We start from the raw sequence: 26,432 nt of genomic DNA, 5'->3' as shown, positions 1-26,432 counted from the left end.
GTGGCTGCATGCTTCAAACAATTTGGAGCTAGCCTTCGCCTCATTCATATTGTTGAACTGTGAATATCTGCTATCCATCAGAATGTTTTATTTCCAAATTACAAATATAATATACACTACCAAAGCATACATTTGTGGCACTCCAAAGCTTGTTAGAGTATGTAATTTGTAGTTACTTATTTCATATCTTAATAGCACAGTAAAGTGCTCCCCTTTTGGAACAAAGAGCATTTGCGATTGTTATATTCAGTTTTTCAGACAGATGTGTGAGAAAAAGCACCTTTAACACCATACTAAGAGTCCACAAAATCTCATTTGCACCTTTCGATACCCACTTTACACTGGAGTCTATACATTTGGTATATACATTAACATGCCTTATGGTTTTATGTACCTTATGTTCTATATTTGTTTCAAAATTAGATAGAATGCTTTTCAGTACTGTACATGGAGATTCACTAGTTTGAAATTCAAGGACAAAATCATCTGAAAGAATCAATAATCCACAAATATAAGCTTTTAAGTATTCGCCAAACTGCTATTGCTGGATATATTAAAAACAAAAATAATGTGATAGGATCGGTTTTAAAATTAGATTGCACAAAATTACCAATTCCACTCTATGAAATTTAAATAACTCAGCTGAATTGCATTGGATATAACCTATTTGGATGTGGAAAGCTCTGGCTGTACAGCTTCCAGTAAGGTTTAGAGGTTTGTTTTTATTAAGAAGTAGATAAATCAGGTGAAATAAATACTTTTTTAAAAAAATCTGCTGGACTACTGCTACTTTTATGTGCTTATAATTAACAAATCAATTGACTGGTAGCATTTTGAAACTCCTTTTTTGAAAAAAGTTTTCAAATTCATCTTATCAAGCAAATTGTAATGTTAATCTCTTTTGTGCCATGAAATTTGTAAGAAGAAAAGGATAGTTTATGCCCATTTGCCCAGGGGTCCTGAATAAGGGTGTCTCACTCTGGACTAATCTGTTGACCATCCACTCTGCCCTAGCTCTGTAGTTTGGAGAGTGGGGCTTAATTAGAGTTCAACATACATCTGAGAAGGGGCAGGGGAAGCAAACACTCTTTCACCCGGCCAAGAGCAAGTGGGGATAATTCTGTGGGTGCTTCTTTGCAGGAGCAATCTGAACCCCGCAGAAAGGAGAGTTAGATGGCAGACTCCTTTTTCAGTTTCCCCATTCTATGCCAGCCTTCTAAACCACTGAGCCTCTTGGGCTTGCTGACTGGAAGCTCAGTGGTTCGAATCCCAGTGACGGGGTGAGCTTCCGTTGCTCTGTCCCAGCTCCTGCCAATCTAGCGGTTTGAAAGCACACCAGTGCAAGTAGCTAAATAGGTACCGCTGTGGTGGGAAGGTAAATGGCGTTTCCGTGCGCTCTGGCACTCGTCACGGTCCTCTGTGCACCCGTAGCGGTTTAGACATGCTGGCCACATGACCGGCTCCCTCGGCCTGAAAGTGAGATGAGCGCCACAACCCCATATTCACCTTTGACAGGACTTAACCGTCCAGAGGTCCTTTACGTTTACGTTTACCTTATTTGATGCCTTACCCTTTGACAGCCATGGGTTGCTCTGGGCCTTCCAACCCGATCAGTTTGTGCCTGACTCCTCCAACACACAAGTCCCTGTGAAAGTGCCTTATTTGGCTCAGGACTTGGCAGAGCCTGAATTTTATACCCTTTGAGTGCCTTAGGAAAGTAATGGTAAAGTGAAGGTTGCCACCCCCTCTTTAACTGGACTGCAATGATGTTTTCACATGCTCCTATTACTTCCCAAAGCTGTTTTTGTTGACTTGCCTAACATGCTCAGGAGAGGAAAGGGATTTGGTCAAATTCTCCCAGGTGTGGCTGTTATCTACTCTGTCCACTGAACCATATTAGGCTTTCTTATATTTATCTTGGTTTCAGGGAGGGGGGGGGGTGGCACAGTACATTGGCTTCTTCACGCAGGGTGAAAGCATGGAACAAAATTGGTACAGGGATAATCTTCCCTAGCTCTACTTGTGCTGGCAGAAGCATTTGCAAGATTTCAAGATATACACTGTGGCTCAGGCTGGATGCTGTTACACTGGCAGAAGGTGATCCCAGAAAGATAACGACATATCTGCTGTGTATCTCTGTATTCCTGGAAGGCAGGTAGCTACAGTCCTTTGAATAATGTACATGTTATCTGTGCTAACGGTAGATATTATGCTTTTGCATGGCTTTGAAAGTGATCGGACCTTCCCTGCTTGCTAGGATGGATATGTGTAACAGAGAACCACCCCTAATAATAATAATAATAATAAATTTATTATTTATACTCTGCCCATCTGGCTGGGTTTCCCCAGTCACTCTGGGCGGCTCCCAACAGAATATTAAAAACACGATAAAACATCAAACATTAAAAGCTCCCCTAAACAGATGCCTTTTAAAGTCAGATAGTCATTTATTTCCTTAACATCTGATGGGAGGGTGTTCCACAGGGTGGGTACCACTACCGAGAAGGCCCTCTGCCTGGTTCCCTATTTGCATTTGTCCATATAAATTAGTACAGTGGTGCCCCGCAAGACGAATGCCTCGCAAGACGAAAAACTCGCTAGACGAAAGGGTTTTCCGTTTTTGCGTTGCTTCGCTAGACGAATTTCCCTATGGGCTTGCTTCGCAAGACGAAAACGTCTTGCGCTTTTTTTTTTTTATAAAATTTTTTATTGCGTTTCTTTCCATAGGTTAACAGATTTGTTTACACAGCAACATGCAAGAAACATTTTTTTTTATATATGAAGAAAAGTAAAGAAAAAGAAGAAAAAGTTAAGATACTTTCATAACGTCCTTCGACAGCTCATTTTTTGGACCTCCTCGCATCCTCTCAGCATTGCATTCATTATTCTAGCCAGTTCAGCAATTTGTTATCTTGTTTCCCATCTTATTATACCTTTAAATTTATTATGTTACCAATTTCGAAAATTTGTAATTTAGTTTTAACACTCTTAATAAACATAATATTTTGTTTCTAATTTGTCTCGTTTTTTTCCATCAATACTTACTTTGTCATTTACTTAAAATAAATTGCAGAAGCATAACGTTTCTTAATCGTGCGCAATCTTAACATTCAAACAACTTATAATGTTTTTGCAAATAGTCCTTAAATTTTTTCCACTCCTCCTCCATTGTTTCTTCGCTCAGATCTCGAATTCTGCCAGTTATTTCTGCCAACTCCATGTAGTCCATCAGCTGCGTCTGCCAGTCCTCCAGTGTGGGTAAATCTGGTGTCTTCCAGAACTTTGCGATAAGAATCCTAGCTGCTGTGGTTGCATACATAAACAAGGTTCTGTCCTTCTTTGGCACCTTCCGGTCCACCATGCCCAGAAGAAAGGCCTCTGGTTTCTTAGAAAAGGTATATCTGAATACCTTTTTCAGCTCATTATGTATCATTTCCCAAAAGGCCTTTACTTTCGGGCAGGTCCACCAGAGGTGAAAGAATGTCCCTTCTGCCTCCTTACATTTCCAACACTTATTATCAGAAAGATGATATATTTTAGCCAACTTGACTGGGGTCATGTACCACCGGTATACCATTTTCATAATGTTCTCTTTCAAGGCACTACATGCCGTGAATTTCATACCGGTGTTCCATAACCTTTCCCAGTCCTCAGACATAATGTTGTGTCCTACATCCTGTGCCCATTTTATCATAGCAGATTTAACTGTCTCATCCTGTGTGTTCCATTTAAGCAGCAAGTCATACATCCTCGAAAGTACCTTAGTCTTTGGTTCTAGTAACTCCGTCTCCAGTTTCGATTTCTCCAACTGGAAACCCACTTTTTTATCCATTTTAAATACCTCTTGAATTTGAGCATAATGTAACCAATCTCGCACCTTGTTTTTTAGTTTGTCCTGGCTTTGGAGCTTCCAATTATCTCCAACTCTTTCAATCAATTCCCAATATTTTGGCCAGTAGGCCTCCATATTGGGCCTTTTTTTAGAAATCTTGGCTTCCACTGGTGATAACCACCTCGGGGTCTTGCTTTCTAATAAGTCCTTATACTTCATCCAGACGGCAAAAATTGATTTTCTGACAATATGGTTTTTAAACAGTTTATGAACCTTCGCCTTGTCATACCACAAGTATGCATGCCAACCATAAACATTGTCAAACCCTTCCAGATCTAGGACATCGGTGTTTTCCAACAGAAACCAATCCTTCAGCCAGCAGAAGGCTGCAGCCTCATAGTACAACCTTAAATCCGGCAGGGCAAACCCCCCTCTTTCTTTTGAGTCAGTTAGTATTTTGAATTTAATTCGGGGCTTTTTGCCCTGCCAGACAAACTTAGAGATATCCTTCTGCCATTTTCCAAAACATTCCATTCTGTCCACGACCTGGAGGGTTTGAAATAGAAATAACATTTTTGGCAAAACACACATCTTTATAGCTGCAATTCGGCCTGACAAGGTAAGTTTCAATCTTGACCAAATATCCAAGTCTTTTTTAATCTCCGACCAACATTTTTCATAATTATCTTTGAATAGATTTAAGTTTTTGGTGGACAAAGATACCCCCAGGTATTTCACTTTTTTAACCACACTTAGCTCTGTCTCTTTCTGGTACCCCTCTATCTCTGTAGGCGTCAAATTTTTGGCCAAAACCTTAGTTTTTTGTTTGTTTAGCTTGAATCCCGCCACCCGACCAAACTCCAAAATAAGTTCAAGAACTCTTTTTGTGCTAGATTCTGGCTCCTGTACTGTAATGACTAGGTCATCTGCAAAAGCTTTCAGTTTGTATTGTTTCGCTCCGACCCGTCTTGCGCTTTTTTTTAAAAGCCGCTTGAAGAGGCGCAGTTGCAACGAACCGTGCTTCGCAAGACGAAAAACATCGCAAGACGAAAAGACTCGCGGAACGAATTCTTTTCGCCTTGCGAGGCACCACTGTAAATGCAAGCCTTATACAAATGTGTGCCCCCTTTTTGGGTACTGTATTTCCACTTTTCTTTGGAGGGGGAAGAGCAATGTATAAATGGCTACCTTACCCCCCCCCCCACTGGGGCTGTGACAGAAGTTGCCCCTCCAACACTGCAGCTGTTTTTCGAAGGAAGCTCCTATTGGCATCAATGGGTATGCTGCGACCCCAACTCTGATCACCTCCCCCTTCTACCTACTGTGGTTGTGTGTGTGTGTTTTTTAAATGCAACTTAAAAGTGACATGTTTAGTATCACACATACTTGGATTCTGTGTGTTCGCTAACACAAACGCAGGCACTTGCACAACTCTCCCATGGAACCTGAGAACCTGTTTGGCCAGAGTCTTGGAGGCCCCGATTTAGATCCCAAGACTTTCAACCTCCACTTTAAAGCACTAAAAACAACAACAACCCAACAGCAAAACTCATCCATGTACATTTTGGTCTTAAGATGGGAGTTTGGGCACACCAAGTACAGATAGAATCCAGGCAGCAAATGTTGTAAGATTCAAATCCCAAAGTGGAGGGTTGTTGTTCAGAACCTCCTTGAGAGCAAATTACCGTATACCCTTTGAGCTGCGTGAAGTTGAAACTGAAATAAGTACATTTTCCTTTCCATTCCTTGATGATTCTCGTCAGCGTAAGGTGCTCTCCGAATGATTCCAGCGATGACGCAATTGCAATAAAGATGCAGAGTCAGAGTAAATGAGCAGATTGTTAAGTTAGCATTTTCTGCAAGGGCTGAGAATGGCATTCTTCAATTGCTCCAAAGTTTTATTGCTAAAGGATGCAATCTCCTGGGAAGGTTTCGTAAGCAAGGCTCATTGAAATGAAAGGGAATGTGCATCCTCTGTATGTTTTTCTATGGGGATGGTATAGGAAATGTCCCAAGGAATTGTGGCCCAAAGCTCAATTTTAATTTCATTTTCTTAGTATTTTTACTCATATAACATACCACCAGTTTAGTACAAAAGAGCCTTCTAGGCATCGTCAGTAATTTTAGAATGACTGACAGCTCCATATTCAAATCTCTTCTCAGCCACAAAGCTTATTGGGTGACCTTGGGCCAATCACTGTCGCTCTAGCTAAAGCTGTGAGGATAAGCAGGAAGAGGCTATTTATGCTGCCGGGAGTTCTTTGAAGAGTGGAAGAATAATGATGACAATTCTTACTGAGCTTGGAAGAATAGAGAAAGAGCTGTCTATGCCAAAACAACAATGACCTAGAAGTGAGATCCAAGGAGCCTAACAGGCGAAGATACAGTGGGGAGGGGCAAGACTTCTGCTTCAAGCTTCTCAGAAAAACCTCTCTCTCTCTCTCTCTCTCTGGTTATTAAAAATGAAACCACAACAAACCATCTTAAAGAGGGCTGCCAGCTTGGCTCCGCGGCCATGGGTGCCCAGGGCTCTGGCACCAACATTTGTGGGTTTTGGCCCCTTTATGGGGAATTTTGCGGGTACATGGGCACCCCGGGGAGTTGGCACCCATGATCTTAAAATGCACTCCTTTACGGGGGACAATTTAATTCTGAATATAGCACAGGCTCTTGAACCTTGCTGTGGATCTTTTCGACTTACATGTATTTATTATTATTATTATTATTATTATTATTATTATTATTATTATTATTATTATTTATTGCCTTTATGTCCCACCTTTTTCTCCAAGGAGCTCAAGGTGGCATACATTGTTCTCCCCACAACAATCCTATGAGGTACGTTCAGATGAGAGGCAGTAGCTGGCTCAAGGTTACCCAGTGAACTTCGTGGCTAAGTGTGAATTTGAACCCTGGGCTGGATCTACACTCATGTGTTTAAAGTTAGGATAGGGTTAATGAAGGGTCATGGTAATGCAGAGGGGTGAGTGGTGCACTGCTTTTAACATTCTTAAGGTGTTGTTAAAGTGTGACACCAGAGGGTGCTACAATAAGTCCAGAAAAACACTTTAAATTACAAGTATGCCCTGCAACATTTTAGAACGATAATCTGATATCATTCTAAGCATGTTAAACAGGTCAGTGTAGATCCAGCCTTGGTCTCCCAGGTCCTAGTCTAAGTCTCTCATCACATTGGCCTTTTCTCCCTCCTTTCTTCCATCCATCAGGTAACCCAATGCAGCATATGTGAGGTTCCTAAGTGGTCTCCTATCTGGGCACTGAACAGAAATAGAAGGGATTAGTGCCGACAAGAGGGTGAAGGTGGTGACTATAGCCTGGGAACCCCACCCCCTGAAACCCGAAATGGAGTGTGAGGGCCAAAAGAATGTCAAAAAAGCTAGGCAAAGAGAAAGTAGATGCCACAGAAAAGAAGGTGTTTTCATTGTTCTTAACACACCCTTTTCTCTTGAAAGTAGTTCTGCAAAGAACACTCCATATATTATCAGATATATATACCTGTACTTTTTTTTTATGAAGACACCCTGAGTCCAAAGTTAATACAGAAATTTAAAGGTAATACCCAGATACTGCAAAGCAGAGAATTTAAATAAATGTATTGTCAGACTCAAGGTGGTACCCAAAAACATTTGTTTCTAAAAGAATGTTGGAATGAAACGGAAAGTGAGTGCCTGTTCCATCCACAGAATTGCCTGGCACCAGGCTACGTACAGTAATTACTTTTTTATCCCCAATGAAAAGGAAAGTTTAAAGCTCCAGTCTAAAGGGAATGTAACATTCATCAGACCTTACACATTTTAAAACGAGCTATTTCAAAATAGATTTCTCACAAAAGGCATTGTGAATGTAAGCCATCTATTCCAAAAGACTTTTGCGCAACACATTGCTCACTCCGTGCTTAATATCCATGGTGCATGTAGGGATTCTTTATCTAGGGACTGTAAAACTGAAGAGCTGGAACAATGTCAAAACCCAACTAATCCAACCTTCGCACTCATATCAATGGAAGTTTAAGTTTCCATATATACTGAGAATCTATATGAAAAGCATGCTGGCTAAAGCGTGTTCTCCCTAACAGAGAGCACGTGTTGCGGTTGGGGAACAGGCCGCCCAGCCATGACTAGGCAAATTAATCAGCAACCCTGGCCTTTAGGGTTAATCGGGTTGCTGGGGAAATATGATTGTTACCAATTTGGAGGAGGAGTCAGAAGCTTTAAATAGAAGGGCCAGACGTAGGGACGTCCTCTTGGCCGTTTTGCATCGGATCACATGGAGCACTTGGACAATCTTCTCATTGTCTGGTTACATTTCTTTATTTTTTATTTCCCCTTTCTTTTTAATCCTCTCTAGTCCCTTAAATAATTTAATTCCCCCCTTTATTTCCCCTTTCTTTTTAATCCTCTCTAGTCCCTTAAATAATTTAATTCCCCCCTTTTCCTGTTCAATTTCCCACCCCACCCCTTACCCTGCCCTGTAGGAAGATTCTTCCTGTATCTGTGGCTTGCCTTTCCCAATAGTGAGAGAGCCCCCGTTAGGGGCTTTCTTTCGCAAAAAGGTTTCCCCCATTTCTCTTGTTGAAATTGTGGGGCTAGTCAGGGCTGTTCCCAGCTTAGCTGGTATCACTTTCGTTTATAGTATCCCCGAAGGTTGGCTTTATGGCTCTCTGTGCCTCCAAGGACTATGAGCACTCTGTATATGCTCTTGAACTATGTTTTGGGCTATTCTGTTGCTAGGTAGTTCGGCCCATTTGTGATAAAAGAACTTTGGGTTTCTTGAAGGGGTGCTTCCCTCAAAAAGGGCAAGCAGGGGTACCTGGACAAGCTGGGGGCTACCTCAACTCTGCTATTTCACTGGAAACATTTATGCCTGGCCTAGAAGGTGATCCTAGGGCTTTGCCCTGGAATTCGATGGCCTGGAAGTGTTTCCGGCCTGAATAGTGTCTCCATGTGGTCCATGAAGCATTGGTTTCACTGGGTCAGCGGATAGTGCCGGTAATGCCTAGGTTGCAGGATTGGTCCCTGTATGGGACAGCTGCATGCTCCCCCATTGCTCTACCTGGACACTTAGGTCCTTTTGGTGGTTACCTCACTGCGAGGGATGTAACGGGCGCCACGTTTGCAATATGCAACTGGGAGAAAGCACCTTTGCGTGCCCGCATTGCAGTTTGCTCTGTGCGTTGCAGAGCACGGCGCTGCACGGGCTGCAATTGCATTGCATTTCTAGGAGATTTGCAGTTGCATTGCACGGAGCGTGTGTGCATTGCATGGAGGGTGTGTGTGCATTGCACGGAGTGTGTAGTTGCATTGCATGGAGTGTGTTGTTGCATTGCACGGAGTGTGTTTTTTGCATTGCACGGAGTGTGTGTGCATTGCACGGAGTATGTAGTTGCATTGAACGGAGGGTGTGTGCAGTGCACGGAGTGTGTAGTTACATTGCATGGAGTGTAGTTGCATTGCATGAAGGGTCTGTGCATTGCAGGGAGTGTGTTTTGCATTGCACGGAGTGTGTAGTTGCATTGAACGGAGTGTGTAGTTGCATTGCACAGAGGGTTTGTGTTTGCATTGCACGGAGTGTGTAGTTGCACTGCACAGAGTGTGTTTTTTGCATTGCACGGAGTGTGTAGTTGCATTGCATGGAGAGTGTGTGCACTGCACGGAGTGTGTTTTTTGCATTGCACAGAGTGTGTGTCTGAAAAGGAAGCTGGCTTGGCGGCATCTTGGTTGGGACTTCTTTAGGGGTTCTGGCCAGCATCGGCCCTGTAAATTTACATATCATGATGGCAGCACAAGATGCCCCCTGCCCAAGCGGGGGCTGGAAGCTGGCAAGCAATAGCTCAATACCTTTTGCCCATATTCCCATTTTATTTAGGGATCCAGTTGGATATCGTTGCTAAAACATACCACTTGCCTATGGAAAAGCTGTCTGCCTTGGAGGAAGTTATTTTGTAATACTTCCTCTGTAGCAAGTGATGCTTCACCAGATCCGATCTTGCTGGGTCACTTAACTAATCTTCCCACTAGGCCAGGCTGCCTAGATTTCACCCCTCCCATATCCAAGAATCTCCTGAGGAGTCTGCTGATTCTCCAGAGAGGAGGAGGCGTGTTCTGGTCTCTACTTATTCTGCTCCAGCACCAAATCAGTCAGTCAGTCAGTGTCAGAGAGAGAGAGAGATTGAGTGTTAGAGATCATGTGTAGAGATAAGGTTGCTGCTAAGGGCAGCTGCAGACACTCAGTGCAGTGCAGCATTTATTTATGCTTAGACCTATTAAGCTCTGTATATAGTTTGTATAGTTGTAGATGGAATAAAGAAGATATTCTACAGAGCTGCTCTCCGAGTTGTTTATATGCTCTGCTGTACTCTGCTGTGCGACGACTGTCTTCTTGTTGGAGTGAATCCGGTGCTCACAACTCTAAGCTGTGAGTCCATAGCACTTTGACCTGTTCCTGTGCAGAAGGTGGTCTCTGGAAGTGCTACCCAGCTCGCCTAGCCCAGTTGGGGCTGAAGTGGATGAGTCCAGTTGGTGGCACTGGCTCAAGGGCGATGCTGACAGAGGTCCCCTTACCTTTGTGTATGCCTACCAAGCATGGTGAAGGCAGATATCAGGCGATGGTAGCAATTCCTGAATGTATGCAATAGTAATTCGCCATGGCAGGATACCTTGAACCCGCACAGGGATTTTCAGGTTCATGCTGGTGCTGCTGGATCTTTGTCCTTTGGTTTTTATTTCAAGGGCTGCTGGTGTGCAAAGCTATGGCCTCAAGCCAGGTGTGGTGAGGCAATCATGTGACATAACTTTTCTTGAGTTTTCCCCATTGTAGTAGCAGTTCACATGTGGCCCGAGGAGTTCAGTGACCATCGGATCTGCTTTTGGTCTGATAACCAGGTAGTGGTGAGCGTCTTGGCAAAACAGTCCTCACACTCTAGCACAGTCTCCGCCCCTCCGCTCATGCTTTCAAGCTGCGCCACTTAAGGTTTAATATTGTGCTTTCTACTCTCCAAATTACACTGACACACTATCCGATTTTCAGATGAAGCGCTTCAGATCCTGGGCTCCAGACTCAGCTATTGCCAGACTTTTCCAGACCACCTGTGGCATTTTGACAACAATTAGTAATTACAGAGAGCGGCAGTTTCCATTTCCCCTTTTGCTTTTACCTCTTATGGGAAGGCCTGGATGGATTTCTTAGCCTTAAGCTGGCAGTTCTCGGCCATTCAGAAGAATTGGCCCCCATCCTCTGAGCAGATCCTGCAGTATTTGGTCCACCTGCTGCAGATTGGGCATGCGGTTATAACTATCCGAATTCAGTCCACTGCAATGTCTGTTACATTGAAGCTTTATTTTTCAGAGACCCTTGTATAAAGTTTGCAGTGCGCAGGGCCTTGGAAGGTTGGAACCTCCAACCTCATAGGACAGTGGGCGGGAAGTCGGTCAATTTTTACCTATGCAGTATCTGCAACAAGTTAAAACTTGTCTGCTGGTTAAAGATCAAGGTGAGACTCCTTTCAGTAGTCCATTGCATTTTCGCACTGAGGGTTGGGAAAATGGTTGTTGGAGCCAGCACGGGGCTGAGAGTCTGGAGGCTTATTGCTTCTGGACTTTTCCTTATCCTTTGGAGCTTGTCATTAGAGTTGGTAACTCTAAAACAGACTTAGTGGACAGGAGTGCCACAATCAGGCTTCCCGCCACAGGTGAGGAGGGCCCTTGCCCGGATAACAGAATATTTGGCTTTTTATTCCCTGGGGGCTTGCCCGCTCCTAGTGCATGAAAATGGGTTCCCGTTAGCCAGGCATCAATGTGCTTACGTCGTGCACCAGTTATTACAGCCTGCGGCTTGCTTACCGCTGAACACTCCTCATTCCTTACGATTAGGTGCTGCTGCAAAGGCTGCACACTGGGGGCCTGTCAGCAGACAGGATTGTGAATACGGGTCATTGGAAGTCTGACGCTGACAAGGGTTATATCAGGAAGTGTCACAATGATGTCTGTGCTGATGCTTGTCTGTTATTTCCTTTTTTCATAGGAGCAGCTGTGCACATTTGGGCCACAGCATTGTACACTAGGCTGGCAAGCATGTTGACGAGTCTGGACTGGGGCGCCATCTCAGTCTTCCTGCCCATGTGAACATATACCGGATGTCTAGATGGGGAATGCTTTGGGAGGAGATCCTTCCTTTGGTGCGGTCGAGTGTGACCTGTGCAGGTCCTCCCGCAGTGCTGGTGGTACAGCTGGGCGAGAATGTTTGCTGTCTTCCTCCAGCATAAGTTTGCATTCCTGCATGCAAGAGGGCTTGGATTGAGTTGATGGCAGCTCTCCCTGGACTCAAAATAATTTAAGGCATTGGTTCAAGTTGGTCTGGAGGGGGGGTTGGAGCACCTGTCCCCTCCAATGCGCAAAGATGTTCCATTAAGGGAATCCAAGGATTCGCCATGCTTTTGTCGACCCCTTTTGAGGGGTAGGGCCATGCAAGAGTCCCTGGGAGCATTTGGGGTGAGCTTGAGTCTGATCCTGGTTCATTGCTCCCCCATGCTGTTTACTGGAACTGACGATATGGTGGGGCCCAGTCGTCAGTGCTGCCCTGCTGAGGTCAGGTGCAGCTAGTCGGGACCCAATGCCTAGACAAACTACCACCGAGCAGGCCAGAAAGCATGTTAATAAGGCGGTGGATAATAGAATAAAATAAATAAAATAAATAAACCCCTATGGGGAACGACACCTGGCGGGATGTGATTGCTTTGGGATTCATTGCTCCCCCACAATGTTTGCTGGTACTGACGATATGGTGGGGCCCAGTCGTCAGTGCTGCCCTGCTGAGGTCAGGTGCAGCTAGTCGGGAACCAATGCCTAGACAAACTACCACCAAGAAGGCCGGAAAGCATGTTAATAAGGCAGTGGAAATAAAATACAGGTCGTTGGAAATCGAATGCATTCAAAGGTTATGTTCGTTAACATTATTGGTGTCTTACAATTTTTGCTTGTTTTATCTTAGGTTTAGCAGCTGTCCGCATCTGGATGGTGGGGCACAGCATCATGCATTGGGCTGGCATCAGTGCACGGCAGTCCGGATTGGGACCGGGTCTCGGCCTTCCTCCATGTGCAGTTGCCTTGGCTGTCCAGACGGGGAATGCGCCGGCCAGAATTCCTGCCGCTGATTCGGAGGCAGGTGCTGCTGGAAGGGCCGCCCACTGCTGTTGGGGTGCAGCTGGGTGAGAATGACCTGTGTGGCCATGGACTGTTTTTCGCTACGTGCTGCGATTTTGGGTGACCTGGAGACGCTGCAGGCAATGGTGCCAACAGCAAAAAATTTTCTGGTCAAAGCTTTTGCAACGACGCATTTGGAGGGGCAGTCGTTGCCCAGCTGCCACTGAAAGGGCCAGAAAACTCATCAATTCTGCTGTTTCAAAAAAGATTTTTGAGCTGGGTGGAGATGTGATTTCCCACCCCGAGATTCTTTTTGAGAGGACATCCTTTTTCCGAGCTGATGGCGTGCACCTTTCTGCTTCAGGGAATGAGGCTTGGATAGGTGCGGTGGTGGCCAAGCTGAGGTCTTGGTTTAATACAGCTGGGAGAGAACGACCTGGTGGCTATGGGCCGTTCTTCACTGCGTGCTGCAATTTGGACGGACTTGGGGACATTGCGGGCAATGGTGCCTACAGCAATGATATTTTGGTCTCAGCTTTTGCAACGATGCGTCTGGAGGGGCAGTCGTTGCCCAGTCGCCACAGAAAGGGCCAGAAAGCGCATCAATTCTGCTGTGACACACCGGATTGCTGAGCTGGGTGGAGATGTGATTTCTCACCCTGCGATTCTTTTTAAGATGCCATCCTTTTTCCGAGATGATGGCGTGCACCTTTCTGCTTCAGGGAATGAGGCTTGGTTAGGTGCGGTGGCTGCCAAGCTGAGGTCTTGGTTGGGGCTGTGAGTGGTTTGGCGGTGAGCTGGAGGCTCCATGGCGGTTAGGCATTGGTTAATTGGTGCTTGGAGGGGTAAGTGCCTACCCCTCCAAATGATGCGGAAAGGGAATTCCGTTAAAGGAATCCAGGGGCTTGCCATTCTTTCGTCCTGTCCGTGGAGCCGGGCTTGGGCCGTGCAAGCCCCACCGGAACATGAGGGTGAGAAGTGTTGGATTGATTCCCAGCCTCATTTCTCACCCAATACTTGTTTCCCACGCTGGCTTCCGGTGGAGTCCGGAAGTGCCAGCTCTGTCCTGTGGGGGCAAGGACAGATAGTCACCAATGCCTAAGCAACCACTCACATTTTTTGTATTTGAATAAAGTTGTGGCCAAAATTATGCCAAAAACCTTAAACAAAATTGATGTGTGAAGTGTGTAATTATTTGGGGGGTGGCACTGTGGAACTCAACACGCAAGACTGTACTTGATATGCTCAGCAGAAATACCTCCCCACTACGCAGTGGCATAGCGGGGGTTGTCAGAGCCTGGGGCCATACAGAGGAAGGCGGGTGGGTGGGAGGGAAACAAACAAAGTATGCATGCACATTCAGCTGCCTAACGGCATCCATGTCACCCAGGTTAAGAGAAGGTTTGTGGCCCAAGATAGCTTGATGAGCTCCATAAATGAGCAAGGATTTTATCACACAGTCTATTATTTTCAGGTAGGTAGCTGTGTTGGTCTGACGCAGTTGAAATATATACATGGAAAATAAAAATAAAAAGTCCAGTAGCATCTTAGAGACCAACTAAGTTTGTTCTGGGTATAAGCTTTTGTGTGCATGCACACTTCTTCAGATATATTCTTCAGGTATCTGAAGAAGTGTGCATGCACATGAAAGCTTATACCAAGAACAAACTTAGTTGGTCTCTAAGGTGCTACTGGACAATGTGTGTGTGTGTGTGTGTGTGTGTGTGTGTGTGTGTGTGTGTGTAGAGTCTATTACTTGTTTTCAAAGTCATGGGAAGAGAAGGGGGAAGGGAGAAGGAGAAACTGTGACTGAATTCTCTAAACTCATAGTGTTTTCGCACTTGATTGCACCCACGTTTAAAGCACATTTAAAACACATGGCTTCTCCCAAAATCCTGGAAACTCTAGTTTATCATTCACCAAGCTACAGTTCCCTGCACCTTCAACAAACTGCAGTTCCCAGAATTCTTCAGGGGAAGTCATGTGCTTTAAATGTATGGTGTATACTCAGCCTTACTCTATGATATTTTCAGCACATGGTGTGAGTCAACACATAACCAATCTGGCAGCTTAGTTTATACTCAATTCAGGCTGGTCAGGCTTCAGATTGAAAGGATTGTGTGGGTCCAGCCCATAGACCTTACAGACTGACCTATAATTTATCTCCCTTGTACTGCAAGCTACTGCTCATCATAGAGGCTCCCTTTTGCTTCAGACAAGGTCAGGTAGTGTCTCACTTTGATTCTGGATTTGGGCTTTGCCCGAAGTGGATGCACACCACTAGTGGTTTGCTGATAAAAGAATCATGTGACAGGGGAAGAAAGCAGGATAAGAGAGAGATGACTATGAAGTACAGTTCAATACATAAAAGCTGAAAGGGAGCCAGACAGTACCAAAACATTCTGTTCAGCACCATAAGTTGCACACAGCAGTAGCTTTGATCCACCTCCATACAAACGACATACACAGATTGCAAAATACTATAGATTTTTTTTTGGGGGGGTGCTATAAAATGCTGCTATCGTCTCTCTGTAGTTTTGAAAATAAAAATATGCTGTTGTGTGCTAGATCTAAAAAGAGAAAGGGAAGGCATTGCCTTCAGTGTAAATAAAGCAGCAAGATTCGGAGTCTAAAGGAACAGAAATAAGTGCCTTGCCTCCTTTTTATTTCAACAACAGCCCTACATGCCGAATATTCAGGCATTCATCAAGTCTTGGCTTAACTCCTTTATGCTTTCCCATCTCTACTATTTTTCTCGGCTTCCTTCTTATCCATATAATCTCAGAGAAAGTGGCAATGGGAAATCTGTTTTAAACCTGTCCAAATCTCTTTCTATCATTGCATATCCAAAGGAAGTTCATACCTTAATTCGCTAGATGTCCTCATTTTTGTGCACCAATACGGTCTCCTTTCACGAGACTTTCTTTCATGCAAAGTTCACACAGGAAGAGACTTCCATGCTATTGTTTCAGTCTCCTCGTCAAGGTGTGCTAATGCTCAGTAGTACAGGCATCTGCTTGGCCACTGCAAAAACAGGATGCTGGGTAGATGGGTCTTTGGCTTGTTCACCAGGGCACTTCTTATGTTGTGGGCAGGACTGATCCATGATTCCCACACACACACCTCCATATAGCATATGGCTATTTCAGTGGCTTACATGGTAGGACAAAGCATTATGAATTGTATGGGGGAATAATTATCAGTTAGGGAAGGGGCATAGTGTGCTTTGCATGCAGAGGGTCCAGATTTGGTTACTGTCATCTCTAGGTACCTCTGGGAGAGATACCTGCCTGAAACCTTGGAGAGCAGCTGCCAGTCAGTCCAGACAATATTGAGTAAGATGGACCAATGGTCTAAGGCAGCTTCCTATGTAGAAATATAGGAACAATGCTACTCTATCTGACTGCACACTCAGCTCATTCTTCAAGGCACATTTGGAAACCCTCTTCTCAAAAACAGCTGTTCCAAACATGATGTAAGTTGCATTTACAGAGGAGCCAATCTATCAATTGTGGTTCCTCTGTTTCTCATTTGTCCAGTCTTAGGTTTAGTTTCCCACATTTCCACATCGGTCTGCATTTCTCTTCCTTTTAAAGTCCTCGTGAGAATCCACCAGCTTTTTAACATGAATTTCTTCTAATATACACATTTTTTTGCATGGCGTTTTGACTAACATGCACATTTTTGCAAAGCAAGTTACCTTAATATAATGCATTTCATAAGCTGTTTTCACTAATATGTGCATTTGCATGCACACTTTACTCTAGCATATGCATATTTGTATACGTTACTTGGCTGGAGAACTGTGTTGCAGAATTCAGAGAGGTGGCCATTTGGAAGAACTGCTGTGTTTTGGTCCACATATTGTTTTGAAAAGTGTGAATTAGGTAGGTTCACCTTTAACTGTGAACAGAATTGAATCCCTTCCCCCAGTCCCTAGCTGTATTTCTTTGGAATCTAAAAGCCATGCATATTTCTTCCTTTCTTCCACTGCAAGCTGAAATGAAACCGGCAGGTTATAGGAGCCCATTCAGCAGTGGGCAGAAAGGAGGAAATGAAGGGAGAGCAGCTTTCAATGATTTGCTTTTCATTATACTCCGTATAATACTCTTACGCAGCCCTACTGATTTTGGCAGGCTGAGCAAAATGGTAAGTGGTGAAATTTACTTGCTTTCTTGCATCGTCACTTTCAGAGATGTGGCATGATGGCCTGTCTGTTCAGCAGCACTCGATAGCTGCTCAAAATCCAGGTGCTAACTTTCTGGCTGGAAGCATATATTCGGTGGTCAACTGATGCTTGGAAACCTTGGCTGCAGCATCATGGCAGCAAAGCAGCACCAGAAGGGGGCAATTTGCAGAGAAAGGATGCTGGCTTCTTCTGCCCACTGCTTCCCCCTTAAAAATCTCTCCTTCCATGTAACCTATAGAGTTTTTGTGAGATCAAAATAAGGGAGTGCCAAGTACTGCAACCTGAGATCTGTAAGGATAAAAAATATACCTTCCCATAAAGTAATATTCCCTTTTTATGCTGGCAAATCCTCCATGTTTATATGTGTGAGGCTGATGTTTTAGTGTGGCACTATTTGCACTTTGGAATTCCCTGCCTATCGATGTTGGGTAAGCATCCTTGCTATGTTGGTTTAGACTCCTGTTGAAAACTTTATTTCAGACAGTCTCCCTGGGCATGTAATTTAATTACAGTGGTACCTTGGGTTACATACGCTTCAGGTTACATACACTTCAGGTTACAGACTCTGCTAACCCAGAAATAGTGCTTCAGGTGAAGAACTTTGCTTCAGGATGAGAACAGAAATTGTGCTCCAGTGGTGCAGCGGCAGCAGGAGGCCCCATTAGCCAAAGTGGTGCTTCAGGTTAAGAACAGCTTCAGGTTAAGAACAGACCTCCAGAACGAATTAAGTACTTAACCCGAGGTACCACTGTACATGTATCTGCTTTTAAAATTTTGCTCCTTTTATCGGAGCTTTATTGACAATTATATTATTTTTTACATGATATTTATGTTTACTTTTTAAAAAAAACAATAAAGGTTTCAAGAGAAAAGAATTAAGTAATATATCCAATTTGTCAATCTTTTCAAGGCACCATGAGCGTTGTGTCTGATTCACACATGACCTTTCACCACTTACATTCCTCATATGAGCGGCCTTGTGGTATGAACAGTGTGTTGCAAATGCTCAAAGAAAGGAGTTGCTTTGGCACCAAACACACACACACACACACACACAATTTGATGAATACTCTTCTTAAAACTCGCAAAATACACGTGTGAGGGCAAATAATTTTACTTGCCTCTTCCCCCCTCACACACACAAATTGAAGCCAAAATTATTCTATTGGGAACTTATTAGCTCAACTGTATCAATGTGCTTTCACTGAAGTTCACTTCGCATTTTCAAAGGTAAACGACACATTCTACCTTATTTATTTAGCCACCCCATTCCATTTCTAACCTACCCTTTGCCATGTAAGTGAATTCAGGATATATCAAATTTTAAACAAATACAAGCAAACGTTGTTTAAAAATGCTCATTATTTTACCACATTTTGGTTATTCAGAATGCTGCCACAATTATGATTGTAGCAAATATACCTTACTGCACCAGCTAAATCAGCGGGGGGCGGGGTGAGCTGTGGCCTTCCAGAGGTTGTGGTCGACTCCCAAGTCTCACCCAAACCCAATGAACCCAGACCCAATGGGTGATGATGATGGAAGCCTAGCAAAATCTGGAAGGTCACATGCTTCTCCTATCCAGCCTGGTTTAAATGATATGGAAAATCCCGCATTCTAACAGCCTGACTAGTAGCCAACATTTTTAAATAGTTACATGTGTGTTAAATGGTCACGCCAATTGCCATTTAGCTAATCTTACCTAAATGCAATAATCTCACAACAGCCAAGAGAGAGATGTGTAACAATATTTCCGTTAACGTATCGCAGAGTCCAGCTATGTCCTGAAAATGCTTATTAAATTCCCTCCGGTTATGGTGTGAAGATGTTCCCTGATGGTTTGAAATCACTTGTTTTAAAATTCCATTATTTTTGCCTACAGTAATTCCACTAGATAATAACTGTTGCTTAGAGATTATTCTTCTTTTGCTGCCACTCAGCTTTCTTTGATATACCAGCAGGTGCTGTCCAAGACTCCATTTAGGAAATTATCCATCCATTTCTGAAATGAATCACTTTCCCACATCCAGCAAACAGAAACGGGGGGTGGGGGGGGAAGCATTTACAGAGGTTTGATCTACTCCTGCAGGTATAATTTGATTCTAGGTAACAATGCTTATCATTGAGACTATGTCCAGGGTTTTGTTTTTATTTTTTATTTTTTTCCTAGCAATTCATTGTATTAAATATTTGTGTTAATGAAATCCTGCTAAATTTGCTGTTATTTGTGCATGTTTAAATGAGTTCAGTCAGAGCCTATTAAAAACTGCTTTATTCCTAAAGCACCTTTTGTCAAATTTCCTGCATATTTCCATTTCAACTCAGTGTCTTTAGTCTACATCTATGATTTTTGGTCTTTGTAATAGCCGATTATTAGTATTTCTATCTTTCAATTATATTCCTAACATTGAGCATTCCATGGCATGTTGTCTTACTCTTAAGAAGTACACCTCTACCATGTGCCTCTTACTCACATTTTCTCCAAAGTAAAAAGCCCCAAATGTTACCTTTCCTCACAAGTGAGTTTTTTCATCCCCTTGATTATTTTGCATGCCCTTTTGTGAACCTTTCACAGTTCTGCAAGATCCTTTTTGAGTTGAGGTGACCAGAACTGTATAAAGCATTGCAGGTGGTGTCGTGGCACCATAGATTTGCATTATTAGATTGGCAGTTTTATTAGGAGACCCCTATTCCTCTCACAGAGCCACACATCCCAGAGCAGTTTAACATTCCATTCTTCATGTTTTAAGACGAGTTTTCATCAAAGTGTTTGTGTGTGTGTGTGTGTGTGTGTGTGTGTGTGTGTGCCAAGGCAGCCCCTTTCTTTGGGCATCTGCAACACATTGTTTATACCCAGGGAACTCTGGGAATTGTAGCTCTGTGAGGGAAATAGGGGTCATCTAACTACCCTTGGCACCCTTAAGAAACTACAGTTCCCAGGAATCTTTGGAAGAAGCCATAACTGTTAAAGTGGTATACTAGTGATTCAAATGTATGGTGCAGTTGTGGGCATTGCTTCACATTTCACACATCCCTTAGTGGTGAGAATTCCCAGAGGCAATGCTACTTGGATTTCTATTGGAAGAGGGAAAGCACTGAAGACTTAGGGCATTTTTGTAATATTGGGTTTTTACAAATCTAGAGATTAGATTAGATGGATTAGATGTAATTGTTAAACCCTGCTTCTCTATTAAAATAATATGCAAAGTACTCCCAATATGAAACCATAACAAAAATGCACTGTATACAGTGGTGCCTCGCAAGACGAAATTAATCCGTTCCGCGAGTCTCTTCGTCTTGCGGTTTTTTCGTCTTGCGAAGCACGGCTATTAGCGGATTAGCGGCTTAGCGGCTATTAACGGCTTAGCGGCTTAAGAAAAAGGAAACAAACTCACAAGAACTCGCAAGACGTTTCGTCTTGCAAAGCAAGCCCATAGGGAAATTCGTCTTGCGGAACGACTCAAAAAACAGAAAACTCTTTCGTCTTGCGCGTTTTTCGTCTTGCTAGGCATTCGTCTTGCGAGGTACCACTGTAGAGGCAGGCAGCATAAGCATGCAGGTTGTAAAGCCACTGCTCCACATCAAATCCTCAGAGGTACTATCCCCTCAAAAGCTCTCTGTCTCTGCTTCTGTCTCACCATTTCATTCTATCTCTGTACCAAAAGCACTATCCTCATTCCGAAACCTAGGAGAGCCACTGCCAGTCAACATGGACGAATGGCCTGACCTCCTGAGTTCCACTTTTATTTTTCCCCTCACACATATGTAAAGGCCTGTCCTTAGCCTGGGGTGGAAGAATGGGGGAGAAAATGAGTCGCCTTCTCCAGGCACTAATGGGTTTCCCCATTCAGAAAAAAATCTTTGTTTTCTAGCCCTTTGCTCCATTAAGAAAACATCAGCCAGCCATTAACCTTTTTGCCTGACAAGGGACATTAATATGCCAGGACTAAGAACACTATCTTTAAAAAATCCATTCCAAATATGAGGGGTTTTTTTATTATCATGAGAGGTTCATTCCAGTTTTTTCTGAGGCAATGTAGTTGGGGGGAAATGCTTACATTTTGATTATCTCTTACATATCAAGCAAAAAGTAGCCTTTCAGACTTTCAAAAGCAGACTGAAGGATATGTTATGGTAGCTAAATGGAAGCCGCATTGCGTGTTCAGACCCAGAGACCCCCCCCCCCTAAATAAATTCACACTTGACTGAAATTTTGGTTTGGTTTTGGGCAGAATTTAGGCCACAACTTTATTGATTACAGAAAGTGAGTGGTTGCATAGCCTCTGGTTCGACTAGCTCCCTGCACCCTTGCAGGTAGCGCTGACCCAGGGCACCAGCATAGGTCAGCCAAGAGTGAACACCTGGATGAACACCAGGCGGAAAGCCAGGAACAGACTATGTCCACCACCCAGATCTCTCCCTGGACTCAGGCACGGGCACAACCCCCTCTCAGGGGTTGACCCAACCATTTGAGTCCCTGGATTCCTTTAATGGAATACCCTTCTCATAGGGATGGTGAGAGCGTTCTCCCATCCCTATCACCTGAACCAGTGCCTATCTGCAACCTTACAAGTTGTGACGATTTGCCACGCGGCAGGTGAAACCCAAATGGCAACAGCCAATCAGCCAAGTGGGGAAAATTCCTGCCGTGCCCCTGTCCCAACGACAGATGATGGCATAGCAAGGTCAAGCGCAAAAACCCTAAAAGTAGAGAGAGGTGGGTGGGTGTTCTGAATGTACGCGCCGAAAGAGGAAGCTCTGGGTCACGTGCATGGATATATATAGGTCCCTCAATCCGTTTGGACTGTGCCCCATTGGCCAGATTGAACCCAACATTGAGGGACCTACCAATCGGGTGTTGTGGCTGACCAATCTTACCCACCCACAACACAGGAGGTCAGTCTCCAGGTCTCACTGCAACACGTGCCCAATCACCTTCTAAACCCGGCCCACAGACAGTCCGGGAATCAGTGTGTTTTTACATGAGTAGAATGTGCCCTTTTATTTAAAATGCATCTCTGGGTTATTTGTGGGGCATAGGAATTTGTTCATCATTATTATTTTCAAAATATAGTCCGGCCTCCCACAAGGTCTGAGGGACAGTGGACTGGGCCCCTGATGAAAAGGTTTGCTGACCCCTGGACTAAGCTGACCTGAGATCTGGGAGATCCTGAGCCAGTTTCCCTGCCATGGAATGATGGCCTCAGGCCCAATTGCTGTGGTAGATCCAGCACCAGTGACCTTCCCTGACCAACCTGTACAGGGGCGCTGAAGATGCACCAGCAGTCCTGCAAATCAGCAGCCAGGGTTCAGATTACGCTACCCTATATTAATGCCAAATTTGCACCTGTCAGGCCATGGTCTTTGCATAGCTCACTGCCCAGGGGTATAGTCAGTGGGCAGATCCTACTATCCCCTTAATGTATATGCTGAACATGTCATAGAACAGGTGTTGTGTGTAATCCTGCCACTCACTGCTGCTTCGTAAGATTCTAGAGTATGAAAGGCAAAGCTCCGTCACACAGCTTCCGATCATGTTTTAAACATCGTAATTGTTTAAAAGGAACATTTCAAGAGTCCTCTGGTAACCTATGCCATCAAACTGTTGGTGTCTTTTGAAAAAAAGAAATGCAACATTCCGAGCTGAAAAAAATCAACTGAAATCACGTTAAGGGATAATGAAGGAATAAAACATAACACATTGTGGAATGACATAGAAGTGGGGATTAGAGATTGGACAAGTCAGATCACATCTCCCAGGAAAAATGAAGAGTGATCTGGTGGGGTGGTGGTGGTGGGGAAGCAGGCAGTTTTGGAGGGGGGGGGGAAACCTTAGAAAACTTGAAAACCTTCATAAGGAGAAAACTGACAGACTCCAATAAAATGATGTTGCTCCTCTTGGCCCCACAGTGAACAGTGTTAATGAAAAGAGCAAGGCAGAGATTCTCAGTAGAGGACAGCAATAAACCTGACAGAATATTATCCCATCAGCTTGAAAAGTGAGCCCACAGGAAAACTGACCAAACTAACAGAAATTAAGGCAAGCCATTAAATATCTTTGCACTGATACATATTTCTCCCTCGCAGCCATAAACAAAGCTCAAATTGAGAACCTCCACAGCAAATTAAAGCTACTTATTCCTGTAATAAGACAGTAAATCTTCACAGTTCCCCCAGAAGATTCCTTCACTGGTAAATGCAAATCTCTTGGGTTAAATAGATTTTGATCTAGCCGCTAATGGATAATTGTTTTTGCTCTGAGAGATTTTGCAAATGAACCATTTTGTAGCCAAACATTTTCAGTAGTCCTCTGGGAAGAGCTCTGGGGTATTCTCACAAGTTAACTGTTATCAAGGTTGGAAAACCAATCAGAATGGAAAACCTTTTGTTGTTGTTGTTAATGGCCCATCTATGGCTTCATCAGGTTCTGCTTACCACACCCCCAACCCCAGATTTTTTTTTTACCCATGGTTTGCCAAATTCTGCAGCCTCCACTCATGACCTAAGAAATGCAATTTCTTTTCTCTACTTTATATTTTGGAAAGTTGTTTTGTTTGTTTGCCACAATATCTTCAGATGTTTTAACTGAATTTTGCATGATTAATGCTCCTGAGATTAATGACAGGTTTTCCTCTCTGATTGGATGCCATTTTGATTCAAAATGGCAGGCTGAACCTTTCAAAACTGCACTGATTTTAATCAAATTTTGAATGCTGGCTTCTGTCTGCGCTTGGCTAAAATTGGACATAATTTTGAATCAAGATGGTGGATTGAACCTTTCAGAACTGTACTAATAATTTTGGTACAGTTTATTAGCTCTCATCTGTTCAATCAAAAACTCTTAGAGGCACTCGTTCAACACTTTACTCAATTCTGCTGGAAATGAGAAGAGCTGTTGTTATCAGGAGGCTGGTGGCATCTCTGTATAAATCCACTCAGTGGCTTCATGTCAATGGGAAAGGGCCATAGCTCAGTGGTAGAGCATCTGTTTTTGCATGCAGGTACAATTCCTGGCACCTCCACCTTGGAATGTCCCGTCTGAAACCCTGGAAAGCCGCTGCCATTCAGTAAGCTATATGGACCAATGGTCTGACTCAATCTAAGTCAGCTTCCGGTGTTCCTAATGTTAAAATCACACAGAAGAGAGCACAACTCTGAAGAACCCCATAGTGTAATTGCCATGGTCCAGAGCAGCAGTCCCCTGGTGCCACCTTCTGGAACTGACTAGGAACTGAACCACTGAAAGCATGGTGCCCTCGATTCCCATTTCAGCAACTAACTTCTAACAAGTTGCTTTATTTGTTCATTCAGTAGCACAAGGCACTACAAAGACATACAGATTCAATTTGTCCATTGGACAATAATACAGTAGATCTCTAAACCAAATAAGAAACCCCTGTGGCTGAATTGTTGGACAGTGTTCTCGAAGCTACCAGCATGAGTTTGACCAAACTGCTGGAGGCAGTGGAAGACAGGATTGCCTGGCGTGCTCTGGTCCATGGGGTCACGAAGAGTCGGACACAACTAAATGACTAAACAACAAATGGCTGAATTCCGCAGGGGAGGAGTCCATTCCTAGTGACACCCATGGTTTAATCTCACTTTATTGACGTAAATGCAAAGCTGTGGTTTCTATTTTATTGTGCTCATTCATTTGGAGGATTCATTTGAGAGTGTGAGCATAGATTTGGACAGAGAGGAGTCAGAGCTTGCCCTTGCTACCCAACAGCAGGGCAGCCCCAGTCCTGCTGCCTCCTCCCCCTCTGACTTCCCACTTGAGGAGGGTCCTGTATGTTGTTGAGCAATGGGCCAGACAGGCCCAGAGGAGGAGCCCACCCCCTTGACACAAGGGGGTTTGCTTGGGAGAGATCTAGAGCAAGAAGCTAGAGGGAGGGTGGGGCCAGTGTCAGTTTCAGCAATGGTTCAGCTGGATGAAGACAAGCCAGAGGGCTCTGCTGTGTTGTTATTTTCTGTTAATAAAAGCTAATTGCATTTTGTGCCTCCCATGCTTTCCTGCCCTGTGGATGACCTGGGCTCACCTGACAGCTCCTTGACAACACATCAACAACTTAAAGTGTACCTCGTTTGTTCTTTTTTCAATCAAATAAGGTTTTGGGGAAAATGCATCAAAACACAGTGTTTCTCAAGAAAGAATTGGATTGATATAGGATAGCTATGGATTGTGGCAAATGTTCTATGTACACCACTTCGCAAACCAGCAGTGGGAATGCCCAGTTTCAACCTCTTAACTGCTTTCTTTAGCATGATGACCTGACACTGTAGCCATGATACCTTGCTGCTTGGCCTAAAGCAGTAATGAGGGAATTTCCAGATATTCCCGTCTTAAAATTCTCCTTTTCCTTGACTATTGGCCATGCTGTCTGGAAATGATTGGATCCGGAGTTTAACAACATCTGGAGAACCACAGGTTTCCCACCTGGCCTTAACTTTCAGAGCGCAGCTCTACATACACGTACTAACCCACCTGCAATCATACAAGGTTAGATGATGACATCACTGTAACAAAACCATTCATTAGTTTTTATCCATTTCCAGTACTTTTGGATCCTACTGAGTTCCTAGCAATATTCCTAGCAATCAGGAAGCATACTGACAGCTGTGTTTCTTCTGTTCAGATGAAATTGTCCTTCCCACTCACCATGGTATTTTGAGGAAAATAATACAAGAGGAAAGAAAATTTAAATGGTTAGGAAAAGGTTGGGTGGCTATCTGTCATGAATGCTTCAGTTGAGATTCTTGCACAGCAGGGGGTCAGACTTGATGACATTTAGGGGTCCCTTCAAACTGTGTGGTTCTATAAAAATGAGTGCATTAGCCAGGATGTGGAACTTACCCATATGTTAGATGGTTCACAATAATTAAAACAGAATTTTATACTTTTTAAAAATTACTCCAGCCAAGTTATTAAGGACAGCTAACCATAAAATGAGCTCTGTACATGCACTATGAAGCAGTTAGGTGCAATCCAACAAATACTTTCCCCATACAAGCCCCATTGAAAATTGGGGGTCTGGAATAGTCTCAGCAGGTTGAACTTTCCATTCTCCACAACAGACGCTTCTAAGTCGTGCCTCGTTGACATCAACAATGTAACAAGGCATTAAAGTAAGCCATTAATTATTGTGTACTCATTAGCATCCTAAATTACAATGCAATTAGTTCAGACATTAAAGTCTCTGTGGCACAAATAAGTGAATACTAATTTGTCATTCTTATTATTGCCCCAATTCAT

This window comes from Podarcis bocagei (assembly GCF_964188305.1).
Source record: "Podarcis bocagei genome assembly, chromosome: 3".
NCBI lineage: Eukaryota > Metazoa > Chordata > Lepidosauria > Squamata > Lacertidae > Podarcis > Podarcis bocagei.
This window is presented reverse-complemented; position numbering follows the sequence as displayed.